This window comes from Onychomys torridus, chromosome 9 (genome assembly GCF_903995425.1).
Source record: "Onychomys torridus chromosome 9, mOncTor1.1, whole genome shotgun sequence".
NCBI lineage: Eukaryota > Metazoa > Chordata > Mammalia > Rodentia > Cricetidae > Onychomys > Onychomys torridus.
In genome coordinates, this window is record NC_050451.1 from 59,802,066 (window position 1) to 59,826,321 (window position 24,256).

Here is a 24,256-nt window from a genome sequence, read left to right on the forward strand (position 1 = left end):
GTGTGTGTGTGTGTGTGTGTGTGAAGCATCTCCAGCTAGTGAAAAGTGTGGGGTTGGAGAGATACAGGGATGGCTTAAAGAAGTTTAAAATATGTAATTTCTGCCCCTCTAAGTGACATTTGGAGACCCAGTGTCCTGTGAACCTGTTGGGAGGCAGCCTAGAGAAGATGCCAATATTTTGGTCATCCAGAATAGGGAAGAGCACAAGTACACACCAAACTCCTTGTGAGTTTGTGAAGTCAAAGGAGAAGGTTTCGTGCTATGTGAGAGTGTAAAAATGTGAAAATATGGAGTCAATGAAATGAGTTGATGTCTGTGATTGCATCTTCTTTTACATTTGCAGAGCTGCATCCTAGCTGATCAATAGCTTTTGAATTGTGCTTATTGCATTCCTAGGGAGTCTGTAGCACTCAAGGGGAGAAAGCAGATTTGAAATGGAGGCACAGAGATATCCACCCAAATGGTGGGTACTCTTTTATGTAGCATTTACAAGCATCTCTGCTTTGTGTTTGCAAGTCAGAGCTCAGGGATTCTTTCTACTCAAACTGACAGCTTGAGAACCATTGAGAACCAAAGGATGTGAATCATCCTGCTTCCTTGGCGGGGGCTACACAGTAGCAACAGAACAGTAGTGGTGTACTGACTGTGTGTTCCTAGGCCCATCCGCTGTTTCATTCTCCTTGCCCCGGTTCCAGAGCCTAAAACATCATATGTGGGACTTGATGGCACTGTTGACAATTCTGTAGACTGTGTCTTCAAGTCTAAAGGAACTGAGGGACAGGAGGGTTATTGAGGTCTCCTGTAGCTGAGCATTGCTTCAGCAAAGACTAACACTGTATTGAAGTGTGAAAATGAGCTAGTACTGATCAGAGGTCACTTAGTCCAACTCATGCTCATATGAGAGCCTGGGTCCATGCAGAGACCATCACACAGGCTCTATAGCTTCTGCCAAAGTGACATCACCTCTACCACAAACAACCTCTCCTTTCTGCCTCCTTGCCTCTTCTCATGCCTTCTTTCTCCAGCGTAATGGGTGTTCAGAGGTCTCCTTTTCAGATTTGTGAGGAAGACTAACCAAGTTGTCCTTCTGTTTCTGACTTCTGCATGGACCGGGTACCTGCAGCAAGTGCTCAGCGAATGCTTGTTTTGCTTTCCTTACCTAACAGGCTCTTCATCTGTCCCAGCGCTATGTAGTACAGTCTTTAGAAGCAAACACCTGCTCTGCTTGTTGCTCAAGTAACCTTGGGATCCTTCTCTACATGGTTCATAACAACTCTCAAGAGTCAGGGCTCAGTCGTAGAGCCCCACATCAACAGTCATGTTCCTGGACGAGAGAGTTCCCTGAGTCACAACTGGAGAACAATAAAAATATTTAAAACCTGTTTTATAAAAAAAAAAAAGAAAGAAAGAAGTGATACTGGTGTTTTTCCTTAAAAATAATATTTTTATTAATTCCTTGATAATTTCATAAAGTGTATTTTGATCATGTTCACCATCCCCAACTCCTTTCATATACATCTTCTCTACTCTCAACTCCTTCCTCACCCATCTTTGAGTTTTATGTTTTTCTCCCTCACTGAGTTCTGTTTGTATTGTCCAACTATTCTGGGAAGTTGTGCCTGCCCTAGAGTGGTCCACCTACCTGGGGTCACATCATTAAAGAAAAATGACTCTCCCTTCTCCATCAGCTATCAAATATCAATAGCTGCTCAGCTAGTGGTGGGATTTCATGGCAAACTCTCCAGCTCCATGCTGGGATTTTGTCTAGTTTGGGCTTTCAAAAGTCTCCTGCATGCTGTCACAATTGCTGTGGTTTCTTATGTGCAACTGCCCTTTTGTGCCTGGAAAGCACTGTTTCCTTGAAGAGAGCTTTCACTGTTTCAAGAGGAAGTGAAGAAGAGGAAATCAAGAAAGGAAAGAAGCTTGGGACAGGGAAGGCAAATCTCAGAATCCTGCCCCCAAAAGAGCCTATCACTTGGGAAAACCACTGAGCATCCCTACAGACATTACTTCCATTAAAGAGCAATTGTTGCATGTCTATTGTATTCCAAGGCAGCTCTATGGGAAGGGTCCAGCAATAGGTGGAGAGAAGCGAAGCATGCAGGCATGAGAGGCAAGTGGATAGCTAAGATCAAGTCACTGTGCAGGGGCCAGCTAAAGGTGGAATGGACCAAATGCAATTAGGACAGACAGAAGAAGTCTAGTAGCTGGCTCCCAGATTCTTCTCTTGAAATGAACATGATTTAAACCTCAACTCCAAGCCCAGTATTCTGACTGAACCAAAGCATCTCACCCTGAAAGAGAGCCAAGACGTATGCTTCAAAAGGAATGAGGTCCAAAAAAGCCAGCTGTAGGCATCCAGCCTCTAGTACTTCCCTGAGTTTGGGGTAGTGTGTGAGGCCCTAGTCACTGAGTAGGGATTCGTGTAAGGACCTTCATAGCCAGGACTTGGAAGTGAGCGAAGGCTTAGTAGAGGCCCAAAGAAACTTGTGAGGATTAGGAAGCAGAGGAGGACAAGAGTGTAGCATAGGAATCAGTGCAAAATCAAGAGACAGGACCTGGTGTGGTCATCTGGGTTGGGGTTGCTGTCAGATCTGAAGTGGAGCTTACATCTTGGCTTTGGTCATGGTCTATTTCCAATAGTCACTATGAAGAATACCTGTCTTACGTGCCCATACCATGGCTTGTTCTAGGAAGCTGGGATAGCAATGGATTTGTAGCAGTGATTCTGGGTAGAGGATGAAAGTTTCAGAGTCTGGGGCCCTGGAAAAAGCCATTGACAAGCAACTCTTTCTCATGGAGAATCATGGCCAGGCCATCAGCCTAGGAACAGCCCCAGTGACCAAGTGTGTTCTTCTCTTTTTTAACCCTGTTTAACCCCATGCCAATTTCTCTTGTTCTAAGAAAAGTTGCATCTAACCCTATGGCTTTGGGTTGTCCCTCTATCCCCAGCTGTTCTGTGGCTGCCCCTCCCCATACTCTCCCTGACACACTCACACACTGGCTTTTCTCATGAGCAGCAGACCCAGTCCCTGAAACTGTTCATAAGCTTCTCTTGTTATAAGGTTTTAAGCACAGACTCCGCTGCTCTGCTCTGAAAAACGAGCCTGCCATTCCTCCGCAAATCTGTGTCTCAGGCTGGATATTTTTATGCAGCAAATGTCACTATCATCCACCCAGGCACCCAAATGAGTAATCCAGGATTCCCCCTCCCTTCTTTTCTCCCTCTGTTCCTCCCTGCTTCCTCTTAGCCCTGTCATGGAATCATTTCAAAGGCCTTCTAATTCCACCTTTTAAGCACAGCCCTGTCCTGTTTCCTACCCATTGCTTACCTAATTTCTGGCCACCCCAACCAGATAATTACTGCAAGTCCCTCTAAGAAGTCTTTTCTGGTCCTTCCTTGTACAAATCCCTCAGTCACAATCCCACTTCATCACCTCCTCCCGTGTTGGAAAAAGCACACCTGGCCATAGCCTTAGGGCATCTACCATTGTCATCCCACCCTCATTATGATATACCAGGTCCTGCATTTCTCTTTCGTTATCTTACTCTGATTTTATGACCAGTTCTCTTTTAGCCATCTGATGGGACATGTGGCTGGAGCAGTGCCTTAGATTCTAAGCCCATACTTAGAATATAAGTGCTTATTTATTCCCTTTTATGGTTATTACTTAGATTTTAGAATCCCCTTGGGGTGTGGTTGCATGGGTGAGCCTCTCCAGTCTCTCTAAGAGAGTTGAATGCCTCCTGTTTTGCATGATCAGACAACTGGGAGCATGACTTTTACTGTTTCTTCTTCAAGTTGTCTAATGACTGGCTTCCAGGCTGTGTCTAGTTAGTCCTGCATCTTGGGATTTAGCAGTGTGCCTGGAATTTGGGAGGTTACTTATCCAAAGCAGAGGGATGAATAAATAAGTTCACTGGCACATTCTACTTAGTTGCTTTGGCTGTCTTGTGGAGAAGCTTAGAGGATTTCTCGAGGTCCCACAGGCTAAGCACAATTCTCTTCCCTTCCCTTCCCTCTAGTACCTCTGCTGTTGGGCCTCCCACAGTGCCTCCTTAGCAGGTTAACTCAAAGCACCCCCACTCCATCTAGATGCAACTCTGGGGAAGAGGAAAGGCCCCAGACTTCACTATATCCACAGAGGAGGTTATAAAACTCCACCAAGAGAAAAGATTGGTTTGTTGCTTCCAGACAAGAATTAATAGGTGCAACTCATAATCCTGTCTGGAGAGAGATGGAGGGGAAAGGAGCAAGAGAAAACATAATGGCCAAATCCCCCCATCTTGCTGCCTGAGCACCTCTCCCGTGTTTGAAGTTCAATGCATAGAAAATGAGCAGAGAGACACACAGGAGTCAGCACTTTTGGGGGAACCTGGCAGTGGGCAGCCTCCAAGAAAGCTCCAGCTGTCTCCTGCTAGAAGCAGAAGAAGATGAAAAGAGGCAGCTCCCAGCTTCCCTAATTCCACTCACTGGGCAGGAAGCCAGGGGGGGGGCATTCTGCACCCTCTGGCATTTCAGACCATAGTAAACAGGGAGACAGCTTCTCAGAGATGGAGGAGGTTGTAGAAAGCAGTGAGAAAACTAGATAACCACCTTCATTCTGCTGTTGATAAACCAGAGGCTAAGATTGGAGGTGGTCCTCTGGGGTCATATAGGAGGGAAACCTAAGACTAGTATGGAGAAATGGGGACAAGGGCACTCTGTTGAGTCACAATCCTCCTTCAGTCTCCCAAACTTGGAAGTGGCCTTCTCCTGTAGGCCCACGGGAATGGGTTTGCCTATCACTCTGGGACATTTCATACATCTTTACCCAGTTGGATATAGAGTAATCACCCTAAAGACCAGAGGTCTTACCTGATCAAAGGCTCTTCCTGGACTGCCATTGGGACCTGTTTTAGTGAGGCTCTTATTTTCCCCCCACCAGATGTCCTTGTTTGTTTATGCTTAGCACTGACCTGACCACCTGGGAATGCTTGGACAAGAGTGTGGTGACAATCACTGCCACTCATTAAGTGTTGACTATGAGCATGTACTTTGCATGTGGTATCTCATTGATTCTTCCTAGCAAGACACAGGAAAAATCCAGTTGTTTCCACAACGGGATTTCAGATTCTGCCCCCCACCCCCCATCAGATGGTAAAAACTTATGGGGTTAATAGACTTGAGCACTTTCATGAGGCCTCTTATGACATGAGCATGGAATCAATATCACACAAGTTCACTTTTCACTCATGTTTTCAGCCATTCAACCAAGGTTTATTACATCCCAATATGTTGCAGGCACTATTCTAATCTCTGGGGATATATACATAACCACAAAAGACCAAACACTATACTCATATATCAATCAGTTTAAACAAAGAGAGATTGACAATAACCAAAATAAATAAGTTAGAGAAAATTAAGAGGTTGGGTATCAATTAGGACATTGTGTGTACGTGTGTGGAGGGTGGGGCAGGCAACAGGGAACTGGCTGAGAAGGTAGCATTTGAGGTCAGTTTTGAAAGAGAGGTGAGGTTTGTTTTCCTGTGTTTTGAAGGCTATTTGGGGAATAGCCTTCTAAACAAAAAATAGAGTAGGTACAAAGGGCTTAGTGCCCAAGTGATTGCTGAATTTAAGAAGAAAGTCAATTAGGCTGATATGGCTGGGAATAGGATCAGAGAAAAGACAAGAAGAAACAAATACTGAATGGGGACTAGATAGAGGGGTGGTGATAAAGGCAGAGTCTATGGGGTCACTGTAGCACATTGGGGAGGTTTTGTCTTTATTCTGAGTGATGTATACACCCTTTTCAAAGTTCAAGTGGCACAAACTCTTGAATCTAAGCAAGTATCACCCAAAAATATCCCTGTGGCTATATTGGAGAGAGATCAGGAACCTTGGAGATTAGTTATCAGAGGCAACAATGGCTTGAAGGAGGTGGTGGAGAGTCAGTGGGAAGTGTTACTTGTGTCTCTTTTGAGGATACATCTATATTAGAGTATGCAGTATTTAAGATAACTTTGAGGGATCTTGTTTGAGCAAGTGGAACCAGGGGCCAGGTGGCAGCACTGAATTACCATAGGCAAGGTGATCATAGTTATTATAATGGGCAGCATAGACAGAAAAAGCAATGGCCATAATGGCCTCACTCATTGTGGTAGTTTGAATGAAAATGGCCTTTATAGCCTCATAGGGGTGGCACAATTAGGAGGTGTGGCCTTGCTGGAGTAGGTGTGGCCTTGTTGGAGGAAGTGTGTCACTAGAGGTAGACTTCAAAATTTCAGGTGCTCAAGACAGGCTCAGTGTCACTCACTCTTCCTGTTATCTGCTAATCCAGATATAGAACTCTCAACTCCTTTCCCAGGGTTCATGTCTGCCTATGCATTACCATGTTTCCTGCCATGATGATATAGACTAAACCTCTGAACTTGTAAGTCAGCCCCCAATTAAATGTTTTCCTTTATAAGAGTTGTTGTGGTCATGGTGTCTCTTAACAGCAATAGAAACTCTAACTAAGACAGCTATAATGGTTAGCACAGAAAAAGTGAATTTTATGGTGGCATGACTCGTATGGACCTTTAGTACTGGCTAATTAATCATGATGTTTCCAGGCATAAATTTTAAGTAAGAAGTCTAGTAAACTCTTTTTTGATCTGTATACACAGAAAAAAATTCAAACAAAGGAGAGAAAGGTGGCATTTGATCATGGTGAAAGAGAACCCTCGCTTGTGAATCTATTTCCAGACTGGAGTCAGATGGACCATGGAGAATGACAGTTGACTATCAAAACTCAATCTAGTAGTGACTCTAATTGCAGCTACTGTACCAGATGTGGAGTCTTTATTTGAGTAGATTAACACATCTCCTGGCAATGTAGCTATTGATCTAGCAAATTCCTTTTTCTTAGTACCTGTCCATAAGGACAGCCAAAAGCAATTTGCTTTCAGTTGGTAAGGCCAGCAGTATATCTTTACAGTTTTACCTCAAGGATATGTTAACTCTCCAGCCCTATGTCACAACTTAGTTAGAAGGGATCTTGATTGCCTGGCTCTTCCACAAAATATCATATTGAGTCATTATATTGATGACATTATGCTGATCAGACCAAGTGAATAGGAAGTAGTAACCAGTTTAGACTCCTTGATAACACATATGTATAACAGATGATGGGAATTAAAACCAACCAAAATTCAAGGGCCTTTTACCTCAGTTAAATTCTTAGGAGTCCAGTGGTGTGGGAAATGCAGAGATATGTTTAGCGGGCCTTTTGGATTGGGGAGACATTCCTCACTTGGGTGTGTTACTCTGGTTCACATGCCACAAGACTCAGAAAGCTGCTAGCTTTGTGTGGGGCCTGGAACAGGAAAAGGATCTTCAACAGGTCCAGGTTGCTGTGCAGTATGCTCTACCACTTGGACTATTGTAGATGAATTTCTAAATGGTCTTAGTAAGTAAAAAACATGGAGCCAAATACATGGGTGAAAGCCTTAGATCAGGGATATAGGGAAAGCCACCAACCAACCTTACTTCACCAACTCTGCAGCTTCCAAATGAGTTACTTTCTGTCTACCCAAACCTTTATTGCCTTGCTGTTCTGCCCTCTCATTGACTCTCTTAGCACAGGTACCTCACTTCCTCTTCCTACATAGCTCTGTCAGTCTGTATAGACCTCCAGGTCTCTGTGGTTGGTACTAGAAATAAAGGTAGGTGTCATCACACTTGGCTCTGTTCCCTAATGTGGCCTTGAACACAGAGATTCTACCTGCTAAGAGATTAAGGGTATGTGCTGCCTGACTTCTTTGTTTACTTAAAATGGCTGGCCTTTTCCCCTGATCTCTAGGCAAGCTTTATTTATTAATGCACAAATAAAATATCACCACATTTTAGCACAAATAAAATACCACTGCAGACTATATCATTCAGCAGAACCTATGGTACTTGAGGTACCAGTGGCAGATAGGGATGCTGTTTGGAGCCTTTGGCAGGCCCTTATAGGTGAATCACAGAAGAGACCTTTGGAATTTTGGAGCAAGACTCTACCATCATTGGCAGACAATGATTCTCACTTAGAAAAACTGTTCTTGGCCTGCTATTGGGCCTTAGTGGAAAGTGAACATTTGACAATGGGCCACCAAGTTACCATGCAACCTGAGCTGCGTATCATGAGTTGGGTGTTATCTTATCCACCAAGTCATAAAGTAGGAAGTACACAGCAGCAATGCATTATTAAATGGAAATTGTATATACATGATTGGGCCCAAGCAGGTCCTTAAGGCACAATTAAGTTATATGAAGAAGTTGCCCAAATTCCTATGGTTTCTATTCCCATTATAATGCCATTTGTAGCTAAACATGTACCCATAGCCACATAGGGTATGTACTATGATCAGTTGATTGAGGATGGGAAGACTGGGGCCTGGTTTACTGATGGTTCTTCACATTTTGCAGGCACCACACAGAAATGGACAGGTGCAACATTCCAACCCTTTCCTAGTGAGACACTGGTAAAGGAAAATCTTCACAGCAAACAGAACTTTGAGAAATACACATGGTTATACATTTTATTTGGAAGAAGAAATGGCCAGATGTGAGGTTTTTCACTGATTCATGGGCTGTAAACATGAATTGGTTGGATGGTCAGGGACTTGGAAAGAGCATGATTGAAAAATTGGTGAGAAAGACATCTGGAGAAGAGGTAAGTAGATAGATCTCTCCAAGCATGTGAAAGATGTGAAGAAACTGTATCCCATGTAAATGCTCATCAAAAGGTGACTTCATCTGAGAAGTTCAATAATCAAGTAGATAGGATGAATGTTCTGTGGACACTCAGACTTTTTCCCTAGCACTCCTTTCATTGACCAATGGGCCCATGAACAAGTGGCCATGGTGGCAGAGGTGGGGGTTATGCATGAGATCAACAACATGAACTTTCATTTACGAAAGCTGACCTAGGTACAGATGCTGCTAGGTACCAGATCTGCCAACAGCAAAGTCCAACTTTGAGCCACAGATATGGCACCATGCCTTGGGGTGATTATCACAGGTAACCTGGTAGCAGGTTGAGTACAGTAGACCACTACCTCTATGAAAAAGATAAAACTTTGTCCTCCTTGGAGAAGATACTTATTCTGGTTATGGATTTGCCTTTCCTGCAAGTAATGCTTCTGCCAAAATCACCACTCATGAACTTACAAAATGCCTTATCCACCATCATGGTATTCCATGCAGTATTGCTTTTGACCAAAGAACTCACTTCACAGGCAGAGAATATGACAGTGGGCCCACGATCATGGGATCCACTTCTCCTCCCATGTTTCCACCCTTCTGATGACCTTAAGTCAACATGCTAAGAAAGAAATAACAGTGTTAGGAGGGGTGATTGATCCAGATTACCATTGGAAAATTGGATTGCTTTTCACACAATGAAGGTAAGAAAGTTTATGTCTAGAATGCAGGAGACCCTTTAGGGCATCTCTTGGTGCTACCATGTCCTGTGATTAAAGTCATGGGAAACTACAACAGTCTAATCTAGACAGACTGACAAAGAACACAGACTCCTCAGGAATGGAAATATAGGTCACTTCTCCAGGAAAAGAACCAAGACCTGCTGAGGTACTTGCCAAGGGTAGGGAAAATATAGAATGGATGGTAGAGTAAGGTAGTTATAAATACTAGCTAAGGCCATATGACCAGTTACAGAAATGAGGATTATAATTGGCATGAGTTTTTCTACCATATTTTGTTAAGAATGTGTTTGTACAGATGTTTATATTTTCTTTTCTCAATTTCTTTATCATGTGATGTGACATCAGTTAAGATAATATCAATAGTTATCTCATTTAAGTTTGAGATACTAAAAGAATGTCCCTCAAGGTACACTGCCACATATCTAAATTTATAATGTATTTGCAGTTGTACAAGGGATAGTTAAATCATGTTTAGGGGTAATTATGACCTGGTTATTGTTTTCATTTGGAAATTAATCATGACATAAGGAGATATGGTTGTGTGTCAAGTTCACAAGGGGTTGACTCTGATGACTATTCTTGTTTGTCAACTTGACTGCATCTGGAATTAACTAAAACTCAAAGATAGGGCACAGTTGTGAGAGATTTTTGCTTAATTTGAAGTAGAAATATCCACTTCTAATTTGGATCTTTAAGGTTGGAAGATACACCTTTAATCCAGATCTTTTGAGGTGGGAAGTGCTGTGGATATTACTCTGTGTAAATAAAGTTCTGATTGGCCAGTGGCCAGGCAGGAAGTATAGGCGGGACAAGAGAGAAGAGAATTCTGGGAACAGGAAGGCAGAGGGAGAGATATTGCAAGCCGCCGCCATGAGAAGCAAGATGTAAGGTACTGGTAAGCCACAAGCCATGTGGCAAAGTATAAATAAATAGAAATGGGTTAATTTAAGATAGAAGAAGTAGATAACAAGAAGCCTGCCACGGCCATACAGTTTGTAAACAATATCAGTCTCTGTGTGCTTACTTGGTTGGGTCTGAGTGACTATGGGACTGATGGGTGAGAGAGATTTGTCCTGACTGTGGGCCAGGCAGGAAAACTCTAACTACAGGGAAGACCATCTCTAATCTGTGCCATGTCTTTTGCTGGAAGCCTGTATAAGGACATGGAATAAGGAAGTTTACTCTCATCTCACAGCAAGTCCATCCCTTCACTAGCATTAGATCCTATTTCTTCAGGATTCCAGTGTATACTGAAGACCAGCTGAGATATTTAGCCCCATGGACTGAACAACTGGTGGATTCTTGAACCTTTCATTCATAGGCAGTCAATGTTGGACTAGCTTACCACAGCCTGAAAGTCATTCTAATAAATCCCTCCTTATCTATCTATCTATTTATCTTTCCATCCATTCATCTATCTATCTATCTATCTATCTATCTATCTATCTATCTATCTATCTATCTATCTTTCTTTCTATCTATCTATCTATCTATCTATCTATCTATCTATCTATCTATCTATCTAATCTATCTATCTGTAAGTTGTTACTCTAATAAAACCTGACTATCAAACTTACCAAATGGGAAGACCACAAGAAGAGATAGTTTAGAGTGGGCCTTCAGTTTAGTTTTCACTTTCCTAAGTGTGAGATTCCTACTAGACACCCAAGCAAAAAGTGTTACACATACTTCACAGGCAGTCTATATTATGGGGGTTGGGGAGTTTTCTATGCCAAAACTATTATTTTTAGGGTCACAAACTCCACATCAGAGCAAACAAAACAGAATCCAAATAGCCAAGTAACTTTGTGAGGGCTGATTGGTGGGGTTAGGTGAAAGTTGAGTCCTCACCCATTTTGCTTTATGACTTAGAGAAATTCCTAGGATAGCTGGACCCATAGGCTTTTTATACATCAGGGTCTGTACCAATCTGCTACAGCAGCTGGAAGCCCAGATGACAGCTGCAGCCTCTAGGGGTGAAGAGGCCCATCTTACATGAAAGTTCGGGTCTCACCAAGAGCTACTGCTTAATAAACTGTCACTGGCTATTACTGCCTTGGTTTAGTTTATCCAGCTAAAGGCAGGCATTGTAAAGAAAGCAGGTAAGATAGCCCAGAGCAAGGGTAGTAGGGAGAGGTTGACCTGAATCACAGGTTTAAGAAACAAGCAGCTGGATGAAAAATTATGACATGGTGCTCAGATGTAAGAATGCAGAGGCTAGGATAAATGATACCAGAAACCCCAGAGAAGGAGAATTATAAGAACTGTTTTGGGTTATACCTGGGAAAATGGTCTTCTCAAGACAACCGTCCAAGGTGAGTTTGCATGTATCTGTGTGACGGGGAATAAAGTGTGTATGTACACATGTATAAGTTATCAGTGTAGGGGTGTGTTTGTGTGCATATAGCTAAGTGACTGTGTCAGATAGTATTGTGTGTGCCTGTGTATGACTATGTGTGTGAGTAGGTAGATATGTCTATAAGATGGTATGAGTAGTCTCAAGTGTATGATTATATGAGACAGTGTAGAGTGTGCTTGTAGGTACATGAGCATGTCTCTCTCTTGCTTTCCTCTGCCCCCTCCTCTGAGTGTGTGTGTTTGAGTTTGTGATAGTGCAAGTTTATTGGAGTAAATGTGAATGTGGGATGTGAACATGCAAGTGAATGGATATATGTGTGTATATGTGTATATGTGGAGTGTGAGCATATGAGTATATGTGTGTGACCATACGTAAGTGTGAACATATGAGATGGTATGCATTCGACCACACATAAAAGTGTACTGAACATGAAGCCATTCACTGCCTCTCACCAACCTGCTCTATATAACACCCTCTGAGACTTGGAGAAAGATTGCTGACTTCACTGTCATTTCAAAGCTGTATGCCTTGCCTTCCTTCTTAACCACTTCACCTCCTTGCAAGAGGACTCCCCTCACCCCCAACAGCGAATCAGAGAAGCCACAGAGTGATGCTGAGTGGGGATATCAAAGCCTGCCCTGGTGTCTTGGATTCCTCCTCCTGGCTGTGCCTCTGCAGCCCCTCCTTCCCACTGCCTCTCTTTATTCTGATCACCAGCCTTTTCTTCAAAGGCCTGCTTTCTGGAAGAGGAATTGTGCACACTTTGTCTCAAATACGCTGTATTTTCTGCTAACAGCAACCCTGCACCAAAAGAGATCAAAAGAGGGGCATGAAGGAAAAGAAAAGGATCCCACCCCCCAAATGAATAATTTAACCCTCCCCACCCAAGAAAGAGGGCTCTGGGAGAAGAGAATAGTATATCACTCAGCCTCCCTGGGGCTCCCTGCACAGTGTCCTGATTGGGTGTTCCCAGCTCCTCCACTGCTTTGATTTTCCTGACACTTCCTCATGCTAGCTGTTGAACTTTGCTTGCCTGGGCTTGGGTGACTCTATCAAAGGTGAAGGGGAAGTGACTAAGAAGAACAAACATCAGACTGGACCTGGCTCTGCCATCCTGAGGCCCTAGCCTCAAGGCCTGCCATCTTTTACTTCGCTGTTCCACTCAGAATTGCGTTTTGTTTTTAAAGCTCTTTAGTCAGATCTAGTCATACTGCTGGAAGTGGGATTTTTTTCTCTCTTCCTGTTTTTCCTGAGATCCCTTGCATCTTGAGGGCCAAAAGCAGGATGTGCCTGAGCTAAAGAATAAATTCAACTGTGTGATTTCCAGTCTTGGGAGGTAGAGAGCCTGTGAGGCCAGGGATGGTGGGAGCTGTGGATTTCTGGCTGGTGCTGGCTGGTGAGCATCAAGCATTATTGACATGGGCCCTGGGAATGGGTTTTGGGGGGTCTAAATGCATGAACTTGTCCTTAGCCAGTCAGCCTCCTGTCACTATTGAAGAGTGTCTCTGTGGTTCCCTTCATGGTATTGATTTACACCAGATCCCCAAATGACATTGAATGTACAAAAGAAACAAATCATCAATTTTGATGACCTTACTACTTTTAAGGCACTTTGAAGTTTAAAGATTGTGTGTGTGTGTGTGTGTGTGTGTGTGTGTGTGTGTGTGTGTGCCATGTTTTAGTTCAGTCAGCCACTATAAAACAAAACACCTTAGACTAAGCAATTGGGAAACAACAGAAATTTATTGTTCAGAGCTCTAGAGTGCAAAGTTCCAAGATCCCAGTGCTGAGACTGGTGTTGTATAAAGGCCATTTCTCATAGATCAAACCTCATGTGTGTCTTTACATGGCATTAAGGCAAGTGGTTTTCCTTATGAGGACATGAATCTGATTCCTGAGCCTTCATAACCAAATTATTCCCTAGAAGCTCCACCTCTTAATGCCATCTCACTGAAGATTAAATTTCGGCACATGAGTTTTAAGAGAACAGACACTCAGATTACAGTGAGTAGATGTTACTCTTAAGCTATTATGCTAGCTGAGGAGGGGGGATCAAAAGGGATCCCACGGAGATCATGGGAAAGGGAAAGCCTGGGAAGTGGTGTGACTAAACCTGGTATGTACAAGTTTCTGATAGGGCATGTAGGTAAATGAACAGACAGGAGTTCAAAGCTGTTAGAACACACCCAGAAAACATATGGGTTGGAGAAAAGACAAGTAGTGGTAAGAGGTAGTGAGGAGAAAAGTCCATTGGAGTGGCGTCCTTGATCTGGGCACATCCACAGTGTCACTCAGATGAACATCATTCAGGTGACAGGGAACCCTATATGTAAATAATACTTTAATAAAATACATAGAGGATATATAACAGAGCATAGGAAATGTGTGGGAAAGGTGAGCCTTGTCTTGTGTGTAGGCCATCTTCCAGCTGGGCAGTTACCCTCCTCTGCTTTACAAGTTTTGTGTATCTCACTGAAGCCTGTGCATGCCAAGAACTCATGAACACTGATTTTGCTTTCTGTTGGGTGAACAAATGTTCAATACACTCAACATAATGCACTGTTCCTCCCTTTCATTGGCAATTTTCAATTTGATCTTAGGTTTATTACAAGATTGAGCAGGAGATGTAGATCCTTTTTTTTCCTGGTTACTGTGTTTTTTCTATTTTTTATTAAGAAATTTTTTATTTATTTTACATACCAACCACATATTCCCCCTCACTTCCTTCCTCCTGTTCCCCCCCACCCCAGTTTCCTTCCCAATCCACTTCCCACTCCCTCCTCTGAAAAAATAAGGCCGCCCATGGGGAGTCAGTAGAGCCTGGTACATTCATTTGAGGCAGGACCAAGTACCTCCATCTGCATCAAGGATGTGCAAGGTGTCCCAACATAGGGAATGGGCTCCAAAAAGCCAGCTCATGCACCAGGGATATATCCTGATCCTACTGCCATGGAGCCCCTTGATCAGACCAAGCTACACAACTGTCCCACTTATGCAGAGGGCCTAGTCCAGTCCCATGGAAGCTGGGGAGTTGTTGCTCTAAAGTTCATGAGTTCCCACTGGCTTGGTTTGGTTGTCTCTGGTTTAGAGCTTTTCTACACACCTCCTGTCCTTGCCCACATGTACAGCCTCCCCATTATGAACATCACCCACTATATTTGGATATTCGTTGCACCTGATGAACTATGTTGACATCACTATCACCCAAAGTTCATGGATTACATTACAGCTCTCACTTCCTGTTGTACGTTCTCTGAGCTTGAAAAAATGAGTACTGATGTATAACCCACTCCTCTGTCCTAAGGAGTATTATTGAACATTACCAGACAGGTATTTTTTACTGCCCTAGAAAACCAACATTTCTTCAATTTATATGGCTCTTGATTTCCCTCCCTCCCTCCCTCCCTCCCTCCTTTCTTCTCTCTCTCCTTTCTTTCTTTCTTTCTTTCTTTCTTTCTTTCTTTCTTTCTTTCTTTCTTTCTTTCTTTCTTCACTACTTTCAAAGTTCTTTCTTTTATAGAATGCAATAGTTAGAATCATATAACATGTAGCCTTTTGGTTTGTTGTCTTCTGCTTTATAACATGTACTTAAAACTTCTCCTATGGCTTTTCATGGGAGAACATATTTATTTTTAACACTAAATTCCATGGCTTTGATGCATCACAGTTTATTGATTCACTCAAAGGAAGGACATCTTCATTGAATCATGTTTGGGGCAGATATGAATAATGCTATAATCAACATCAATATCCATGGGCAGATTTTTGTGTTGACATATGTATTTAGCTCCTTTGGGTAGAAGAAGCACACTTGCTGACTGTTTACTAAAGACAGATTTTGTTTTTATAAGGAACTATCAAAGTGGCTATGCTGTTTGGTTTTTGCCAACTTGATACACACAAATGATAATCATGCTACCCTGGACCGTCTGGGACTGGGATGTATAAGAATTCAAACTGAGCAAGCACTCCAGTAAGCTGTTTCTCCATGGTCTCTGCTTCAGTTGCTGCCTCCAGGTCTCTGCCTTCCTCCTGCCCTGGATTCACAAAGTTGGTTTTGGTCATGATGTTTTATCACAGCAACAGTCAACCAGGACAGTGGCTGTACCATTTTGCCTTCTCACAAGCAATAAATCAGAGTTGTCATTGATCTACATCCTTGTTATTTGATAGTGTTGGTGTTCTGGACATTGGCCATTTGAGCTACAGTTTCACCTCTTTTCTTTTTCTGTTTTTGTTTTTTGTCTTTTTGAGACAAGATTTCTCTGTGTAACAGCTCTGGCTGTCCTGGAACTCACTTTGTAGACCAAGCTGGCTTCAAATTCAGAGATCTGCCTGCCTCTGCCTCCTGAGTGCTAGGAGTAAAGGTGTGGGCCACCATGCCTGGCTCAATTATTTTCTAATTAGTAAGATGAGTACTTATCTCTTGTATTTTAAATTGCATGTTCCTGATGTCATAAGATGTGGAATATTTCAATGTGCTCATTGGCCAACTAGATCCTCTTTGGTGGAGTGTCGGTTAATCTCTCTCCTGACATTCTCACTATAGAGCCCTAGATGACTTAAATCTCACTATGTAGACCAGTTGGCCCTGAATTCACAGGGATCTTACTTGCCTCTGTGTCTTAGGTGCTAAAAGTAAAGATGTGTGCCACCATATCTAGCTTTGTCTGATTTTTTAATCAGTTTTTCCTTATTCTTGAAATTTAAGGTATCTTTGTAGGTCTTGGTTCACAGTCTATTATTACATGTGTTCTCTGAAGATATTGTTATCCCCATACTGTGTCTTTTTTTCTCACTATGACTTTTTTTTCTCATTCTTGGCATTAAATAAATGAAGAAAAATATTTCTCTCATGGATCATGCCTTTGGCACTTTATCTAAAAATCCTAGTCATCTACAAACAATCTAGGTTTTCTCAGGTTGTGTTCCAGAAGTTTCATAGTCTTGCAATTAGATCTATAATCTGCTTGGATTAATTTTTGTAAGGGATGTAAGATCAATGTCTAGGATGACTAGTGGCCTTAGCTCCTGTGATTGTCTAACTGTGCCATGCCATCTGCTGAAAGGACTGTTTTCTTCTTCCATTGTCTTTGCTCCTTTTTAAAAGATAAGTTGACTGTTCCTATGTGGGGCTATTTCTTTCTACTCAATTCCACTAATATGGTTGTCCATCTTTTCCCCTGACTGTGGTATTAATCACTGTACTGCAGCAAGTCCTGAGGTCAGGCAGGGTCAGTTCTCTTAATCATTACTCCTCCTCCACCATTCTTCTCCTCTTCTCTATTCCTGCTTCTTCCTCTTACTATCCCACTTCCGCCCCCTATTTTCTCCTCTTCCCCTTCCTCCACATTATTTTAGTCTTTCTGGGTCTTTTTGCCTTCCCATATAAATGTTAGAATTCACTAGTTATATACAAAACAAATTTTTTCAGATTTTTCTTAGGATTGTATTAGCTCTATGGATCAAGTTAAAAATTAGTATCTTGACAAGGTTAGGCTGTCATATTCATCAACATGAATTATCTCTCCATGTATTTAGTTCCTTATATAGTTATTCAAAATTTTCTTTACCAGTCATATTTCATAAATACCCTGAATATTAGTTATTATATTCCTATATCAGTAATTGATTGATTTGGGAGCATTCCAAAAGGAGTGAGTCTATGTCTTAATCTCAAAATCCAATTGCTTTCTACTAGAATATGGGAAAGCGATTCAATCCAGTATATTCCCTTTGTATCCTAAAACCTGGCTACAATCACTTATCACTTACAAAAGTTATTGTTGCTGTTCCCCTTAATTCATCATGTTTTTCCTTAGTGAGAGTTGTGTCATGAAGAAATGTGATATTTCTTCCTTGGCAATCTGTGTCCTTTTACATACTTTTCTTCTCTTAGTGTATTACCTGGTACTTAAAGTATAATGGTAGAAAAGATGTATCTTGACTTTTGAAATTAAATATGTACCTTGATGTTACATCTTCTGTGAGGCACTACCTTACACGAATTTAAAGATGAGGGCTAAAAATGTATGAAACTCTGGGCTCAAATAAACCTTTCCTCCTCTTGTGTTTGTTTTCTTAGGTACTTGTCACATATGGAAAGCAAAGCTGTGTTAATTATCTGTATATTTCACATTTTCAACTCCTTTTCAGATATATGCTATGCACATGCTTTCTCCCATTCTACATGTTGTTTCTTAGTTTATTTTAATGTGACAAATTCCATTTGTCACTTTGATTTCTTGTCTGTGCTTTTTTAAAGTCTTACTCAACTTCATGAAGCAGTTCTTTAAGTTTTTCTCTAGTTATTTTAAAGTTCTGAATGTTACATTTAAGTTTTAATCCATTTTGAGTTGTTTAGATGTTCATTTTTCCCAATAACATTTATTTTTAAAAAGACTGTTTTTATTCATTTCTGGGAAACATTCTGATATATTGGTTTATGAGTCTGCTTTATTATCTTTAATCCTATTTTGGTTACTATAGCTTTACAGTATATGTTGAAGTCAGGCAGTGATGTGTTACTTCCTACTTTCTCTCAAGATTATTATGTTTTTTTTTTTAATCTTGTCATTGTATATGTATTTTACAATTATAGGTACCTAGTTAAATTAATTTACAGGTGGAATTTTTTAATGGTTATTATAAATTGAGGGTTTTTTTGGGGGGGACATCTTTTTCAGATCAATCACCATTAGGGCCTGGAAATGTTATCAGGTTTTGTGGGCTTATTTTATGTTCTACAAAGTTACTGAATTTGTATATTAGTCCTAATGGTTTTTATCTCCATGTTTTCCTAGATCTAAAACAATCATCCCTAAACAGGGACAATCTGACTTCTTTCTTTCCAATTTGGTGACTTTGGTTTTTCTTTTATCTCACTGATGATTACTTCAAACTCCATCTTGAGTAGTAGTATTTTAATGGCATCTTTTCACTGAGATTGTTAATTTTATGTAGTAAAGTACGTGATGAACCATAATTGCCAATTCTGAAAATTGAAGTTATTTTAAATACTTCTTGTTTTCCTTTAGTACATATTTTATTCTTAAGGTGTTAATGAATCTTTTGGATGTGAAGCAGGTGTTATAACTATTACTTTGTTTGAATATTTATTGAATAATTCATCTTTCCACACTAATGTGCAAAGCAATTTTTCATATATAATATTTCACTCTTATTTTATTTTGTGAAGATTTCATAGATATATACAATTCACCTTAATCTTACCACCCCAATTCTTTCCTTCAACAACTTCCCTCCAGTTTCCTCCCCCAACACACTTCCCTCCCAATTTCATGTTCTCTTTCTCTTTTTCCCTGTTATACACTTAGTCCTGAGCCAGTGACCCAGTGGATAACTCTACTCCCATGCACATATGAGCAATACTAATTGCACTCCTTGTGCCAGAAAAGTAAGAGCTTATTCTTAACTATGCACCATGATGTTGAGTGTTGCAGCTTTGAGACAATGCATTTCAATTTCTGATAGACCATATTGCAGGCTTTCTTTCGTCTTTTTCTTCCTGAAGTTTATTACAAATTTGTTTGTGTGTGTTTGTTAAAGTCAGCCTACCTGAAAGTGAATGTAGTTGATAAGCTAATTTTAAAGTTATAGAGTAATTTAAAGGAAATTAATGTCTTTATCTTACTGAGTATTCCCAAGAGCAATTAGCCTATCTTTGCATTTGCTCATCTGCCCTTTTGTCTCATATGAAGGTCAATAGTCTCTTAGTATACATTTTATATATCTGTTAAAGTCCTTGACTCATCTGGTCAGAAATATGGTCATCTTTGTTTCCCAGAGCTCCCAATGACATGAAAAAAGTATAGAACAAACTTCTGTATTATTCTTTAATTCTTTCATCTTTCATAACAAAAATTTTAGTTGACTTTTCCAGAAATTTTCTGTTATTCAGTCATATAGCCTTTAAATGGTGCAAATATTTTCTTCCTTTTCTACTTATATTCCTATTTGTGTTATATTGAATAATATCTTAACTAATATTAAGTGACAGTACAAAGTTGAACACTATTGTTTAGTCCCTTACATTAAAAATGGAGGCTCTAATATTTTTCCATTAAGAATAAAGCTTTTGATTTGAGATATATAAAATTAATATCATAATTAGGAAGTGAGTGTTTAAAACATTTTAAGTCAAGAAAGGATGTTGAATTTTTGAGAAAAATCCTTACAGCATTTATGGAAGTTTTACCGTGACCCAATATATTAATGAAGTTAAGCCATCCTTGCATTCTTAGAAAAATCACCGCTTAGTTGTGGGTAATTATTCTTTTCATTTCTTGCTTGGTTCTGTATTTTATATTCCCTTCAAGAAGTATGCATTGACATCTCTCAGGGAAACTGGTCTGTGGGTATGTTTTGTTCTCAATTTGTCAGGCATTCGAATCATTGGTGTTCTAATTTTATGGAAGTCATTTAGAAATGGTCAGGAACAGTAACACTGCAGACATATGTTACACATTACACAGAATTAGTCTGTGAAATAAATTGGCTTTCATTTTTCTTGTAGGAGCTTTTTGACATTGTTCTTCAAAAGTCAAAATTCTTCTTTGGTAATTATTCTGTTCAAGTTGTTTATATTCTCTGTCATCAATTTACTAATTTTAATTTTCCTGAAATTAGCCATTTCTTTTTGGTTTTCAAATTTTTCCACTTGAGCAAAATTGAACAAAATAGTATTATTCTTTCTGTTATCGCTACACAAGTTTGTTAGGCTTCCATAAAAAAAAAGGATTCTTGAAATATTTTAATATGACTAATTAGTGAAAAGGGGACACATGATAAAGTGTGAGCTCTCTGTGAAAAGAAAACTTTACAGTTATTAAATGAAGGCTGTGGGGAGGGCAGCAGCTTGCCTTATGTAGGCTTCTTAAGCTTAAGAATCAAAGATCTGGGTCAATCCAGTGCTTGTTGCCACTTAAGATAACCCTTATTCCATGCTGTAGGCAATCATGGAACTCACTAAAAGTATCAGTTCTCTCTTCAGAGTCCTCTTTTCTTGAAAGATCTTATTTCCCATACTCAGTCTAGAGCAGTGGTTCTCAAACTATGAGTTGAGGACCCGTTCACAGAGGTTGCCTAAGACCACTAGAAAACACAGATATTTACAATTCATAACAGTAGAAAAATTGCAGTTATGAAGTATCAACAAACGTAATTTTATGATTGGGGGTCCCCACAACATGAGAAACTGTATTAAAGAGTCATAGCATTAGGAAGGTTGAGAACCACTGATCTAGAGTCTTCTTGGTATTTTATGCTCTTGGGCTATTTTTGTTTGGTTCTTCAAACTAGCCCTTAGGTTTGAGTAGGAAGAATTCCATTCATCTGCTTTTGTTTTGGTTTCCAGTTGCCATTATTTGAGACAGGGTCTACTAAGCCAATCTGTCCTCAAAACTCACTACATAGTTTGCAATGATCTTGAACTTTGATCCTTCTACAATAAATATTGTCTTGAACTCTGGAATTGCAGATATGTACTACCACCCTCAGTTTTGTGGGGCTGGGGATCAAACTCTGGGCTTTGTATGTGCTTGGTAAGATCTCTACCATCTAAGCCAATCCCACTCATCAGGCTTTCCATTCTCACAGTAGTTGCCCAGTGGCTCTAAAATCACAAAATATATCTACATCAATGAACCACTTCTATTCACTCAACTCTCAGAGAAGAGTGGGAATTCTCTCTTCTTAGAATATACTAGGAACTTGTAAGAAACACAGTTGGATCTTGTTCTTAGTTTGTTGAATGGGGAAACAGTCCCTGAACCTTGTCCCCATATCATCTTTTCACTACATCAGATTATTGACCTGAATTAAAGTATAATTTATCTTTGTGCTCAGAGGTGGCTCTGCTAGGCACTTAACTGTTTGTCTTAGAATGATCAGCTGTAATAATTATACATTCCATTTCCGTTGGCAACAGAGTCCTGCATGATCATCTGTATGCATGTGTGTATATATGCACAACATAAGAATGACAATTTTCAGAAAAATATACTCTATTATCTATAAGTTGTGATCTACTGATTGTGGTGATATTTTATTTGTTCATTGATAAATAAAGCTTGCCTGGAGATGGGGGGAGGAGGCTAGCTATTTTAAGTAAACAAAGAAGTCAGGCAGCACATGCCCTTAATCCCGTAGCAGGCAGTATCTCTATGTGTTCAAGGCCACACTAGGGATCAGAGCCAAATGTGGTGACACATGCCTTTAATCCCAGTACCAACCATAGAGACCTGGAGGTCTTTACAGACAGACAGACAGTGACAGAGCTGTGTAGGGATAGTCAGTACAGTAGCTGGGCTAAGAGCCAATGAGAGGGCAGAAAACCAAGGCATATAAGCCTGACAGGAAATCATGCTCTTTGGAAGCTGTGGAGTTGGTGAGGTGAGATTATTTCATGGCTTTCCCTGATCTCTCTAAGGCTTTAACCCAAATTTCTGGCCCCATGTGTTTTTATTTAATAAGACCATTTAGAAATTAGGCTACAACTGATAATAAGAAAGTTTTATCAGGCAAATAATTCTATCCCTTATACATACCTGGCATTGTAGTAGGAATTTTACCATTTTGCTTGGAGTCTCTAACCTGAAACAGTCTCAAGAAATCATAACTAGGAATCAGAAGATCCTCATATCAGTGGGGATTGGTCTCAGCCAGATGTATTCTGGGAAAGGGTATAAGATGTTGAAAATGTGTTGTTGCCAAGCTTGCATTCTTCCATTTAGAGATTTTGGGCTGCCCATTGATTAAAGCAACATGGCATTTTGCCTTTGAGGAGTCTGGGGCAGAGTTGGAATAGCCGGTAAATAGTATTTTAAGCAATACTGAAAGACAGCCCAGCCCCTGTTAGTGGGAGGGAAGAGTACAGGTAAAGTGAGCACACTCAACAGAACTGTGGACTGAAACTGTATGAGAGCAAACATAATATACTGAACTACCTAGAGCCAAATTTTCCCTTTATTTTCTAATAGCTCTCTAGATTCTGGGCTTCAGGACTATTCTGCTATGGAGTGCTCCTTGGCTTTTTATCCTTTTATACATTCTTAGCTATTGATGGCACTAAGTCTTTGCCTGCTTACAATGGACAAGTCACTCCTGGGATATTACCTCCACAGTATATGGTTTCTACCACCTTTCACAACTTTCCTTCCCACATCCTTAGCACCTCACCCAGTGGTTACTCACTTCAGGAATTAAATAACTTCATGATGTTTTTTTTTTTTATCTGAATCCAGCTCTAACATTAGCACTCCCAGAATGTTTGGGTCTCTGTCTTTTACACAGAAGGAAGATGGAGACATTTTGGGTCAAGGTTGCCTCTGCCTCTCCTGTTTTCTTAGGATTTGCTAGAGATCTACAAGAAAACAGATGTGCTCAGGCAGCTGTGCCTCATGCTTTATTAGAGAGGCCGTTATGTGAATCGGCTTGCAGATCAGGGAGTTTACTTGATGCATGTTCAGAAGCAAGAGTCAGTTGCCTAGAATCCTAATCAGGCTGGAGGGGAGGGGTGGAATGAGCCAGGCACACCCTTAGCAGGTGATTCCAATTTGTAAGCTGGAAGGGTAACAACAGATTTAATTGTCCCAGCACTCTATCAGACTTTCTCCTTCACTCCAAGCTCTAAGCACATCTATTTGACTTTGTTTTTACAGCTGATTAAAGGTGTTCTTTAAAATGAGAAGATGTTACAACAGCCAGACAAGAGCCAGAGATAGAGACATTGGCACCAGGACTTACGGTTACCTCTGTACCTGTCACTTGACTCAGGAAGATAACAAAATAGTTCTGTTGTATTATTCTGACAAGGCTGTGTGTGTGTGTGTGTGTGTGTGTGTGTGTGTGTATGCGACCTTGAGGTCTATATGGCATCTTAAGAACCTTCTCATAGTGAAAAGCTCTGGCCCTCTGCAGTCATTGCCAGCTCCTCCTTCATGGGAAGAGTGGTGGAAGGCGTTTCCATCATGATTTTCCCCAGTGCACCACCGACCAATGACAAAGGACCCTTAGGAAGATGGATGGAGCAGAGGTAAGTGGATTCTGGCATGCATTGATTAGGAGAGCTGTTCACATGGAGGATTCAAGGGCTGGGTGCCTGTCGAAATCAGCCTAGAGAGCCAGAGTGATGGGGACATTTAAAGAGCAGCGGGTGTGAATCAGGGTGCTCATGCGAACAGCATGCTGAGCAGGAGTATGCCTGCATATGTTCAGGGTATAAATAATTTCTAATTAGTAACTTAACTTTGGGAGGAGACTCTTGGGTAGGAATACAAACATTGGCATTCCTTTAAATGGATGGGGGCTTGGGAGAAGCTGGAAGCTATAGAAATGAAGAACCAACTCTGCCCAAACAAGCAGATGAATCCCTGAAAATGATCCCAGAATCTTTAGAATTGGAAAAGAAGGCTAATCCATCTC